This window comes from Sinocyclocheilus anshuiensis, unplaced genomic scaffold (assembly GCF_001515605.1).
Source record: "Sinocyclocheilus anshuiensis isolate Anshui unplaced genomic scaffold, SAMN03320099.WGS_v1.1 scaffold332, whole genome shotgun sequence".
Classification (NCBI taxonomy): Eukaryota; Metazoa; Chordata; class Actinopteri; order Cypriniformes; family Cyprinidae; genus Sinocyclocheilus; species Sinocyclocheilus anshuiensis.
Window position 1 is genome coordinate 851,502 of NW_015554181.1, and position 9,663 is coordinate 861,164.

At 39.1% G+C, this 9,663-nt stretch overlaps 2 long non-coding RNA genes across 3 annotated transcripts in view; one reads left to right on the top strand and one right to left on the bottom strand.

Moving 5' to 3' along the window:
* LOC107670992 (uncharacterized) overlaps positions 1-9,331 on the bottom strand; it is an 18,169-nt gene extending 8,838 nt beyond the window's left edge. The window contains exons 1-2 of one of the 2 annotated variants that reach the window (XR_001632142.1): positions 9,232-9,331; positions 2,571-2,728 (exon numbers count right to left, since the gene is read on the bottom strand). This is a non-coding gene — a long non-coding RNA (uncharacterized LOC107670992). Of the gene's footprint in view, positions 1-2,553; positions 2,729-9,231 lie in introns of both variants that reach the window. The other variant, XR_001632143.1, reaches the window with a different exon arrangement.
* Positions 1-9,663, top strand: part of LOC107670993 (uncharacterized) — a 17,102-nt gene that overhangs the window by 2,903 nt on the left and 4,536 nt on the right. The gene's annotated exons all lie outside the window — the stretch shown is intronic.

Consider the following 9,663-nt stretch of genomic DNA (forward strand, 5'->3'; position numbering starts at 1 on the left):
GGCACAACGCCGAAACACTGCAGGTAGTCTCAGGTCATGCTTGTTATAACACACACCAAGTTTGGTCTCAATACGCCAAACCGTTGCGGAGATACAGCCTCAGATCCATTTTTGCGTGCTTTTCGAGAACAGTTTGACTAATCAACTTGAATTCCATAATGTCTTGCCAGCATGGTCTGAAGATGATCTGAGCCAATTTTGGTGAGAATCAGACAAACCGTCTAGGACGAGTTCGAAAAAGTAGGTTTTTCGAACAATTAAAAATAGCGAAAAAACTAAACCTTTTGGTGTTCATTCAACTCAGCATGAGCCAAGGATTCAGAGGAAAAAAATATTTTCCTTCTGTGTCTTATGGTTCAAAAGTTATTAGCATAAACATGAGTGAAACTTCGGCGCTAAAGAGTTTGAGGTAGAGACTCCAAACTTGCTATGGTTAATGTTGGGACTGTCCTCTATCAGTGTAGAACTTGTACTTGGCCCCTAATGAAATATTGCTGGAAAAACCAAATGTTGACAGTTTTTTGGAGAGAGTAGGAAGTTAAATGCGTGATTGCAAAAATATTGTTTGTTTATATTCTTCAAGTAGTCTTGAAAAATACCATGCATGCTACATAATGCTACACTTGCTATCAACAACATTTGCAATTCCTTTATCACAACAAATATCAAAATTCAGTATGTAATCTGATATGAAAATGAAGAATAATCCTGATTGATTATGCACATGTATAATGATGATATCACTGTCAATTTACCATTCTATCACTGTGAGTCTATGGGACATTTCCAAAGCTTAATAGTATAGTATAAATTTGACCAAAAACAGAGAGCACAGACTGAAATGATCCACAATGCAAAGTTTGAATCTGCATATTAAGCAGTTCGCTGCTGAATTAATTAGGTTTAGAACCTATTTAGCCATCCCTATTTAGGAACATCAATATTACGCTACCTTGCAAACACTGTAAAATATTGTATGTCGCATTCTATGAAGATAATTCACAGAAAATACTTTTTTATATACTCAATTATTTTCTAGTTTAACTAATATTAAAAGTTTAATCATATCAATTAAATAAAAAAGACTGTTGCATTAAGGCAAGCAACTCTAGGTGAACAGAATAAAAAATTAATAAAAAAATAACAATTAAACTAATAGATATCATGTTTCCCTCGTTGATTGATTGCATTAAGAATGGCAAACATTTTTTGCATAAGTTTATTAAAATGTTGTTAAAATATACAAATGATGCATTATCTAAATTAATAATGCACCACTTTGGAAGTCCAATAAAATAATCCCTTAAAACGGTATTTTGTTTGTTTTTATTGGAATTGTCTGAAACAACATGTTATGAAAAGCCAAAGAGCCCAAAATCTCAAAACTGACCAGTGCATGAAAAAACAATGTTTTTGCCTGTAGTGTCTTGCCTTAAGTCAACATTCGGTTTTTATGAAACTCACTATGGGCATTAAAAGAGGAAAAACAATACACACGTCATAAAGGCCACATTCAGCCTTCCGTCATGAAGGAAACGTGATTCTGAGGCTGCAGTCAATGTTTTTACGAGTTTTAATTCTACGTATATACCACCTCCCCTGCCACAAACCAGCCCCCATGCAGCTAGTTAAGAAACAAAAACTTTGTACTTGACAAAGTTTTAACACACAAACTCACGCCGTCTTTGTCTTAAACACACACACGCCCTCTCCCAGAGCATCTGGTCTTGGGTAGGGCAGCATATGTTTTAATTTTGATTGACTCACCTGTCACCTATACTGCCCTCCTCATTGTTACCCCCCCCCAAACACCCACACGTCCCCCCTTTTCTACTCCCCGTAAAATACCTCTCCAATCCCCCCACCCATACTGCCAAACGCAGGCCATTAACCATTTCCTACGAGCTGCTGGTAAAAGGAAGGAAACAGCATGCCAGGCTTTCACACAACACGCGGCGCTAGGAAAGTTCTGCGCCCTTGAAATACAGTGAGCAGGGGTAAAAGTCATGCTAATTGACGGGCGAGCTTAATTCAAATGAGCCCGTAACTAAAATCGGACTAGAAAGAGAGTGGGGCGACCTGCGATAGGGTGAAACTTTCGAAACCTTTCAATCGGCCCCGGCGTCAAACCACTTTGATGTGCTCTACGCTTTTCATCAGTTTCCTCTCCGCGTATGAAAAAGCCATTTCAAGTACAAAGGCTCGTGAGCACATTTGTAATTTGTCTCCTCTTTCGAGAACAAATGGACGTGGCAAAAACCATTTTCCCTTGTTCTGAGAGAGATCTGAATGAAAGTGCATATGAAAGGTGCGAGGCAGGAGAGAGCGGCGCTAAGGACGGATGGATGGAAAGAGGGGCACGATCTCGGCCCGATTTTTCACTCAAGTCAAACCCTATTTCACATCAGGCTGTTGTAACACCTTGTCCGCGGGCTGTCAGAGAGAGACGGACATAAATGAGGAGGGTAGAGAGGTGAAAAAACGGGGCGAACAAGTATAAAGGTCCAAATCCTCGGCTGTGAAAACTGTGGCACCGGGGAAGTGTATGCACACCTTGTTTGGCTAATAACCCGGAGTCTTGTAAAATGTGAATGAGGGAGTCCGAGGAGCTTATAATTTCACACCCGTGAGGAAGGGGAGATGAGTGTTTATTGAAGGAGGACAGCTCCACGTTGGCGGTTCCCCAGGCCGTCACACACCATAGTGGAGAAGCCAAGACCACTGACTCCTGGAATAAAAAAAGAGGTCTGGATCAGTCATCAAACCCACACTGAGAGATGCAACAGATGCATCACGGTTACTTACCGTAAGCACGCACTAATTTCATTCAGAGGCCCCAGTGTGACAAACGTATTCACTTGAACCTATGGATATCAATCCCACGTGCACTTATACTTGCTTTTTAAACATCTTTTATTGATACTTTTAAAAGCAATACTTTGGCTACCAATTAAGGCAAGACAGCCTAGGTAAATAGGATAAGAAAAAGTAACTCATAGATATCATGACACACCAAGATTTCTTAAATGTTATGTTTAAATAAAATGTTATGAAAAGCCAAACAACCTACCAGCCCAACATCACAAAACTGACTATTGCATAAAAAAACAATGTTTTTCCCTGTAGCGTCTTGCCTTCAGGTTCAATACTATCCATTCCGGAGATTATCCCTTAAAATCAGCACAAAAAGCCTGCAGATCACTTCAAGGCCTTCATTTCAAAGACCTCGTTCATCTTTAAAGCTGAAGTGTGCAATTTCACCAGTGTTTCCCATATTCATATGCTGAAACATCTATAAGCAAGTGTTTAGTTTGATTTCTCTGAAACATTGCTCTGTTTGTTTCAACATCTTAACACTGCATAACTGGCTCAACCAATGGCGTGAGTTTGGGGGCGGAACTATCTGTTTGCCTGACTAATGGCGTGTTTGCTGGAAACCTGTTTGAAAACAGCCATTATTGTTGCAACTCTGATTGCTGACAAAATTACATACATCACCTTATATACAATTCTTTAAAGAGGGGCAGTATGAGTGTGTGCGCACTGAATCGCTGAGGTAGCTTTAACGAACACCGTCTCCCTAATGATTAAAAAAAGTCTTGCCATCAATATCTAAATCTGCATTTTAGAACCATATCCCCCCCAAAAGAAAACTTCAGTATCTTTTTGATCTTGCTCTGTTTTAATTGTGCCCCTGTATAAAAGGTATAAACAGACAGCTTTCGCTCTACACGTTAATGGGTATTTGCAGGAGAGAGGGGAGTGTGTGCGTATGTGTGTGTGCTCCTCACCGCGGCAACCAGAGCTCTCGAAGGAGAACACTGCTGTAATTATAAAAGGAACAAAGCACCGGAGACTAAAAACACATGAAAGGAAAAGAAAACATACAAGCCAATCAAGGCGCTCACAAACACGCTCTCTCATGCACAAACACACACACCGATGCACACGCACGTTCACTCTTAGCCCTGTGTTTTGTCCAGCAAAGTTACATTACAAGAATGCAATGATGCTTTATCAATCGCAAAATGGTATTCAGACACCACCAGATACATGTCTATTTTTAAAGTACATCAGAACAGACCCTAATTGATGATCTAGTACATGCATCGCACAAGAACCAATCAGACAGCCCTCTTAAACTGTCTTCTCCTAGAGGAAACGATAAAACCCTAAAAGCAGGAAGGAAGTCATGAAAGGAACAGGTCTGGATAAGGTGGGGTCACTATGACACACACACACACACACACACACACACACACACACACAGGTTTGTTTTTGTGAAAAGTGGGGACATCCCATGGGTGTTTGCAGCCATATTACCTGCCCATTTTAAAGGAACTGTTAATTCGAAAATTGAAATTCTGTCATCATTTGATTACCCGCCTGCAATTACAATCTTTATTTCTACTTGTGGAAAACACAAAACAAGATATTTTGAAGAACATTATTGTTCAATAATGAAAGTCACTAGGTGGTCCAGGTTTTTTTGGACACCAGCGTTTTACAAAATATCTTCTTTTGAGTTTTGCAGAAGAAAGACACAAAGGAGAGTAAAAGATGACAGAATTTTCTTTCTTTTTTGGTTAAAAAATCTCTTTCAAGCCTTTAGAAAAATAAATAAGTTGAAAATGAACTAGAAATTAGCACAATTGACCAACTTTGTATAATTTTAATCCTAACATTCTAACATTGGTAAAACTACACCTGCATGACTATTTTAATTTCACTGTATATACATGCATATAATTTATATTCATATATTTTGTTTTAGCTGTACAAAATAATTTTGCATACTGTACATATCTAAAAAATTAAATAAAAAAGAAGTAGTTGTGCATAATGTACATATACACTACCATTCAAAAGTTTGGGATCAGAACGATTTTTTATGTTTTTACAGGAGTTTCTTCTGCTCATCAAGGCTGCATTTATTTGATCAAAAATACAGGGAAACATTTAGTATTGTGAAATATTATTACGATGTCAAATAACATTTTTCTATTTTAATATACATTAAAATCTAATTTATTCCTGTGATGCGCAGCTGAATTTTCAGCATCATTACGCCAGTCTTCAGTGTCACATGATCCTTCCGAAATTATTATAATATGCTGATTTATTATCAGTGCTGGAAACTGTTGTGCTGCTTAATATTTTTTTGGAACCTGTGATAATTTATTTTCAGGATTCTTTGATGAATAAAAAGTTAAAAAGAAGAGCATTTATTTAAAATATAATATTTTCTAACAATATACACTGCCGTTCAAAAGTTTGAGGTCAGTAAATTTGTATTCTTTCATTTTTTGAAAGAAATTAAAAATTTTATTCAGCAAGGATGTGTTAAATTGATAAGAAGTGATAGCAAAGATTTATATTGTTAGAGATTCTTTGATGAATAAAAAGTTAAAAAGAAGAGCATTTATTTAAAATATAATATTTTCTAACAATATACACTGCCGTTCAAAAGTTTGAGGTCAGTAAATTTGTATTCTTTCATTTTTTGAAAGAAATTAAAAATTTTATTCAGCAAGGATGTGTTAAATTGATAAGAAGTGATAGCAAATATTTATATTTCTTGAAAAGATTTATATTTTGAATAAATGCTGTTCTTTTTAACTTTTTATTCATCAAAGAATCCTGAAAAAGTATCGCAGTTTCCAAAAAAATAATTGGCAGCACAACTGTTCCCAACATTGATAATTCTAATAATAAATCAGCATATTAGAATGATTTCTGAAGGATCATGTGACACTTTAGACGGGAGTAATGGCTGATGGAAATTCAGCATTGCATCATAGAAATAAATTATATTTTAAAGTATATTAAAATAGAAACCATTATTTTATATTGTAATAACATTTTGCAAGATTACTGTTTTTTTTTTCTGTATTTTTGATCAAATAAATGCAGCCTTGATGAGACTTGTCTCATCAAGTCTTCTTTAGACTTCTTTAAAAAACATTACAAGTCTTACTGAACCCAAACTTTTGAACGGCAGTGTATAAAGAAAAGTGTATAAAAAATTAAAAATGACAACAGATGAGGTGGGGGATAGGGCGCATTCTCCATGCATTCATATTTAAATACTTTGTTTTAGCTATTAAAATCTTCTTTTTTTGCATACTGTACATACCTAAAAAAAAAAAAATAATTAAAAAGGAGCCATGCACCATTGTAAACGTAGCAATATCACACGTCAGGGCTAACGGCAATGTTTTGTGTCTTTACCAGCTATGTTATGGCTCCCTTGATGTTTTACAAGTGACATTTGGGTGTTGTGTGTTTGTGGGGGTTTCTGGAACGTTATATTCAAAGAACACTAAAACTGTTTTAAGTGTGCAAGATACAGGCGCTGGGGGAAAACAGACTCTTGAGTTCACAGTTTGGCTGGCCAGATCATCCATGCACTTTTAGTCTGATCAAATGCTTTAAAGCCAAGAGAAAAACAAACCACATCAGAAGTTTCCTCATCTCTCTGTGCTGCATGTACAGTGATGCGCTCAAAAGTCGCGCATGTCTTCGTCTTCACAACATGTCATCTGTCAGTCATCCTCGTACAGCCGAGCGGCACAAAGAAAACTCAATCAGCCGCGGGAGCCTCTTTTTGTCTGCCAATTCTGGAACTTTCATGCTCCTTATTTGGCAGGTCAAAGGTTAAATTGCTGACCCTCCCTCTCATTCCCCCCCACAATCTCTTCCCCTCCGCGGCGAAAGCTCTATCTACAGAATACCCATATTTACATGGATTAGACTTCTTTCACGCTGAAGAAAGAAATCTGGTTCATAGTCAAAGCCCGAGAAGCGGCCCACATCGCCGGAGTGGCCACGTTATTCACCGCCGGACAATGACCATATTGTGGGGATCTGAAAGAGGAGGGGGGGTGGAGGGAAGCGCCCCACTTTTGGCCCGAGCTGGAGCGGAGAAGCCGCCCCCTCCAACCCCCTTCCCTTTTCGTCCACGGCAAAGTCCTGCGCTTGTGCCACTAGGCTCACAGAGGTAAAACCCCATCCGCTCTCCTGACAAGAGCAAACAAAGCCTGCCCACTGTGAACTAGATGAAGATGTCAAAAGCTTTTAGGCTGGTTGGTGGAAGGGGGGGTGGGTGGTAAGACAAGGTTTAAACCAACAAAACCAGAGAAAAGGCCCTTTTCACTACCACGGATAAATCCCACTAAATCTACATTTCCACATCAGCTTTACTTTCCCCCGACAACAATCCAGCGACTCAATAAAATGATCAAGAACAAATAAGTGAGGCCTTCGAGAAGACGGGGCCACCGGTTTAGCAAATAGACCATGCCGAGCTAATCAGAGGAGAACAGAGGAGCTGATACCATATAGACATTTGGGAAATTTACACAGCTTTACCGTCCTCATCTAATCCTCCGTGACGTCCTGCAACTTCTGCAGGAGGCCGAACTGGGGTCAAGCTTCTGGAAGATGCTTTCTGCATAAAGACGCGAGGCATCAGCATCTGTGATGGTGGAGTTAAAACAAACTCAAGTTTCAGAAAGACGGCATAGCACGTCATTATAACGCTCCTAGATAACTTGTTTACTCGCTTTATGTGTAACACACACACACACAACTCCGCACAGCCGCTTTCACACTCCCGCTTCTCCAGTGGTGTTGAGAACAAATGAGAGCTGTAAGTTGTTAATTAGTATTTCCTCCAGTTCGGCGGGCCAGGGGTCTGAATGAAGAGGTCAACGCTATCTGTGTACCTAAGGCTCAGACAAAGACAGAACACATTGTCTTTGACCAGTCAGGGCTTAGCACTGCTGTCAGCGAGGAAAGAGAGGAACAGAGCTGGAGGGCACGGGCACATTTATGCTCCGGAATATTTTTGCAATTAAACACGGCTCTGTCCGTTTTTAGAAAGAAATCCAAAGTGCTTATCCGAAATTACTCTCAGCGTTGTAAACCAGTGAGTCACTGGCTGTGATTTTAAAGACAGAATCCTCTTTTTACTGCATGTTAGGACTGGATGTGAGCATTTTATGGATGTCAAAGATCAAAGACTATCCATCTACTTTGGATCCAGCATCCCAGATCTGGATAACAGTGACATTAGCACGCACAGGAAGCATTTTTCTGTAAGTGTTTATTTTTAAACACAGCTTTCTCTTCCAGGCCAACCAATACTGGGAAGTAGGAAGTATTTAAAGGGCAAAGCCTTGTCCCTTTTGAGGACCCACCGTATAAAGCAGACCAGAGTGGAGACTATGGCCCATTCAGATGTTAATACATACACCGTTCCACTGACTCTGATTAACTCCATGTGAGTTAATAGTTGCCCTGTTAACAAAGAGTTATCCTCCCATTCAAGTCGGCGGTATGTTTAGGAGGAGAAAGGCAAGGAGAGGGAATTTGTAGTGAACCTTTACAGTACAAGCCCCTTCAGGATATAATACAAGCTCCGTCTCCTCTGGCTAATCCAGTCTGCAGATGCTGGAAAGAAGCTCACTGCTCTTGCAGGGACAAATAGTCAGAGAATGGACAGAGGCAAACAAAAGAAATGTCCCCCCCAGGTCTAAACTGAGCCAGAGGTTCTCCAAAAGTGTGGGACAAAACCAAGTAGACAAGCTAAAAGCTTACGTTGCTTGGGAAAGTGCTTTCTGTGCGTGAGTTTATCCTCATGCATAATGATTGGACGAACAAACTTAAAAGTTTTCAAAGCATTGGCTTTAGCTCTGTCTGGGTTTTGGGATATTTAAGTTGCAAAACAATCAATAAGACTCCAGGTGATTATTGATGTTTTAACGTTCATGGTATACTTACCTTGGTCACATCCATTAATGAATGAGCGTAACCTTACTTTATGCCAATTAAATTAGGAAGTTTGTCTACGTGTTTCCAGCCCAGAAGTCCATACTCACCATTTATTTTCCATAAAATTTCCCCTAATTAATATGCACCCTATTAGCTAGGTGCTACTCTCTTAAAAATAAAGTGTCATTCTAAAAACATTCCCCAATCATCGTCTTTCCTCCTGATTTTTGGCTCCAGACTGACAGGTTAACATTAGAAGTTGAAAGCAGTCACGCTCTCGAGCTAATCTATAATCAATTCCAAATGGTGTGACTGTATAATGAGACAGCAGCGCTAATGGGCAAGAGCAGAATGGTCACTACAACCTACATCTAATTGGTTTGGTTGCCCAGCCCTCAGCGTTTAAAACACTAGCTTTTTGAAGTTTGCATGTTTGTAACGGCTTTTGAGACTCACTTATCGTAACTCTCTTGGATAAATTTCTGAGGCGACTTCTCATGTTCGCGCGCTCCTCGAAGTAACGTAAACACGCACCTGAACTATCGCGATACCTGGGAAGTGAACTAGAACTTCAAAAATGCATTCACTTTTAATTAGGCCAGATTTTTAAAGAGACAATAGTTTTATTTTGACTTAAAATAGACTACATACACGCAAAGAAACTCCGTTTTAAGTGCACTAATTATCTACATTTTCATTGTGAACTCTCGCTATGCGTGCAAACCCTTTTAAGCTGATGTGTGCCTCTGAATCTATCTATCTCTTAATCTTATTTAGACAAATTATTCCTTAATCATGCACTGTGTCAATCTTTTAAAGCCTGGATTTCAGAACACGAGGAAACCAGTCGCAACAATCTTTGGCCGGCAGGAAGAGAGAGAGAGAGAG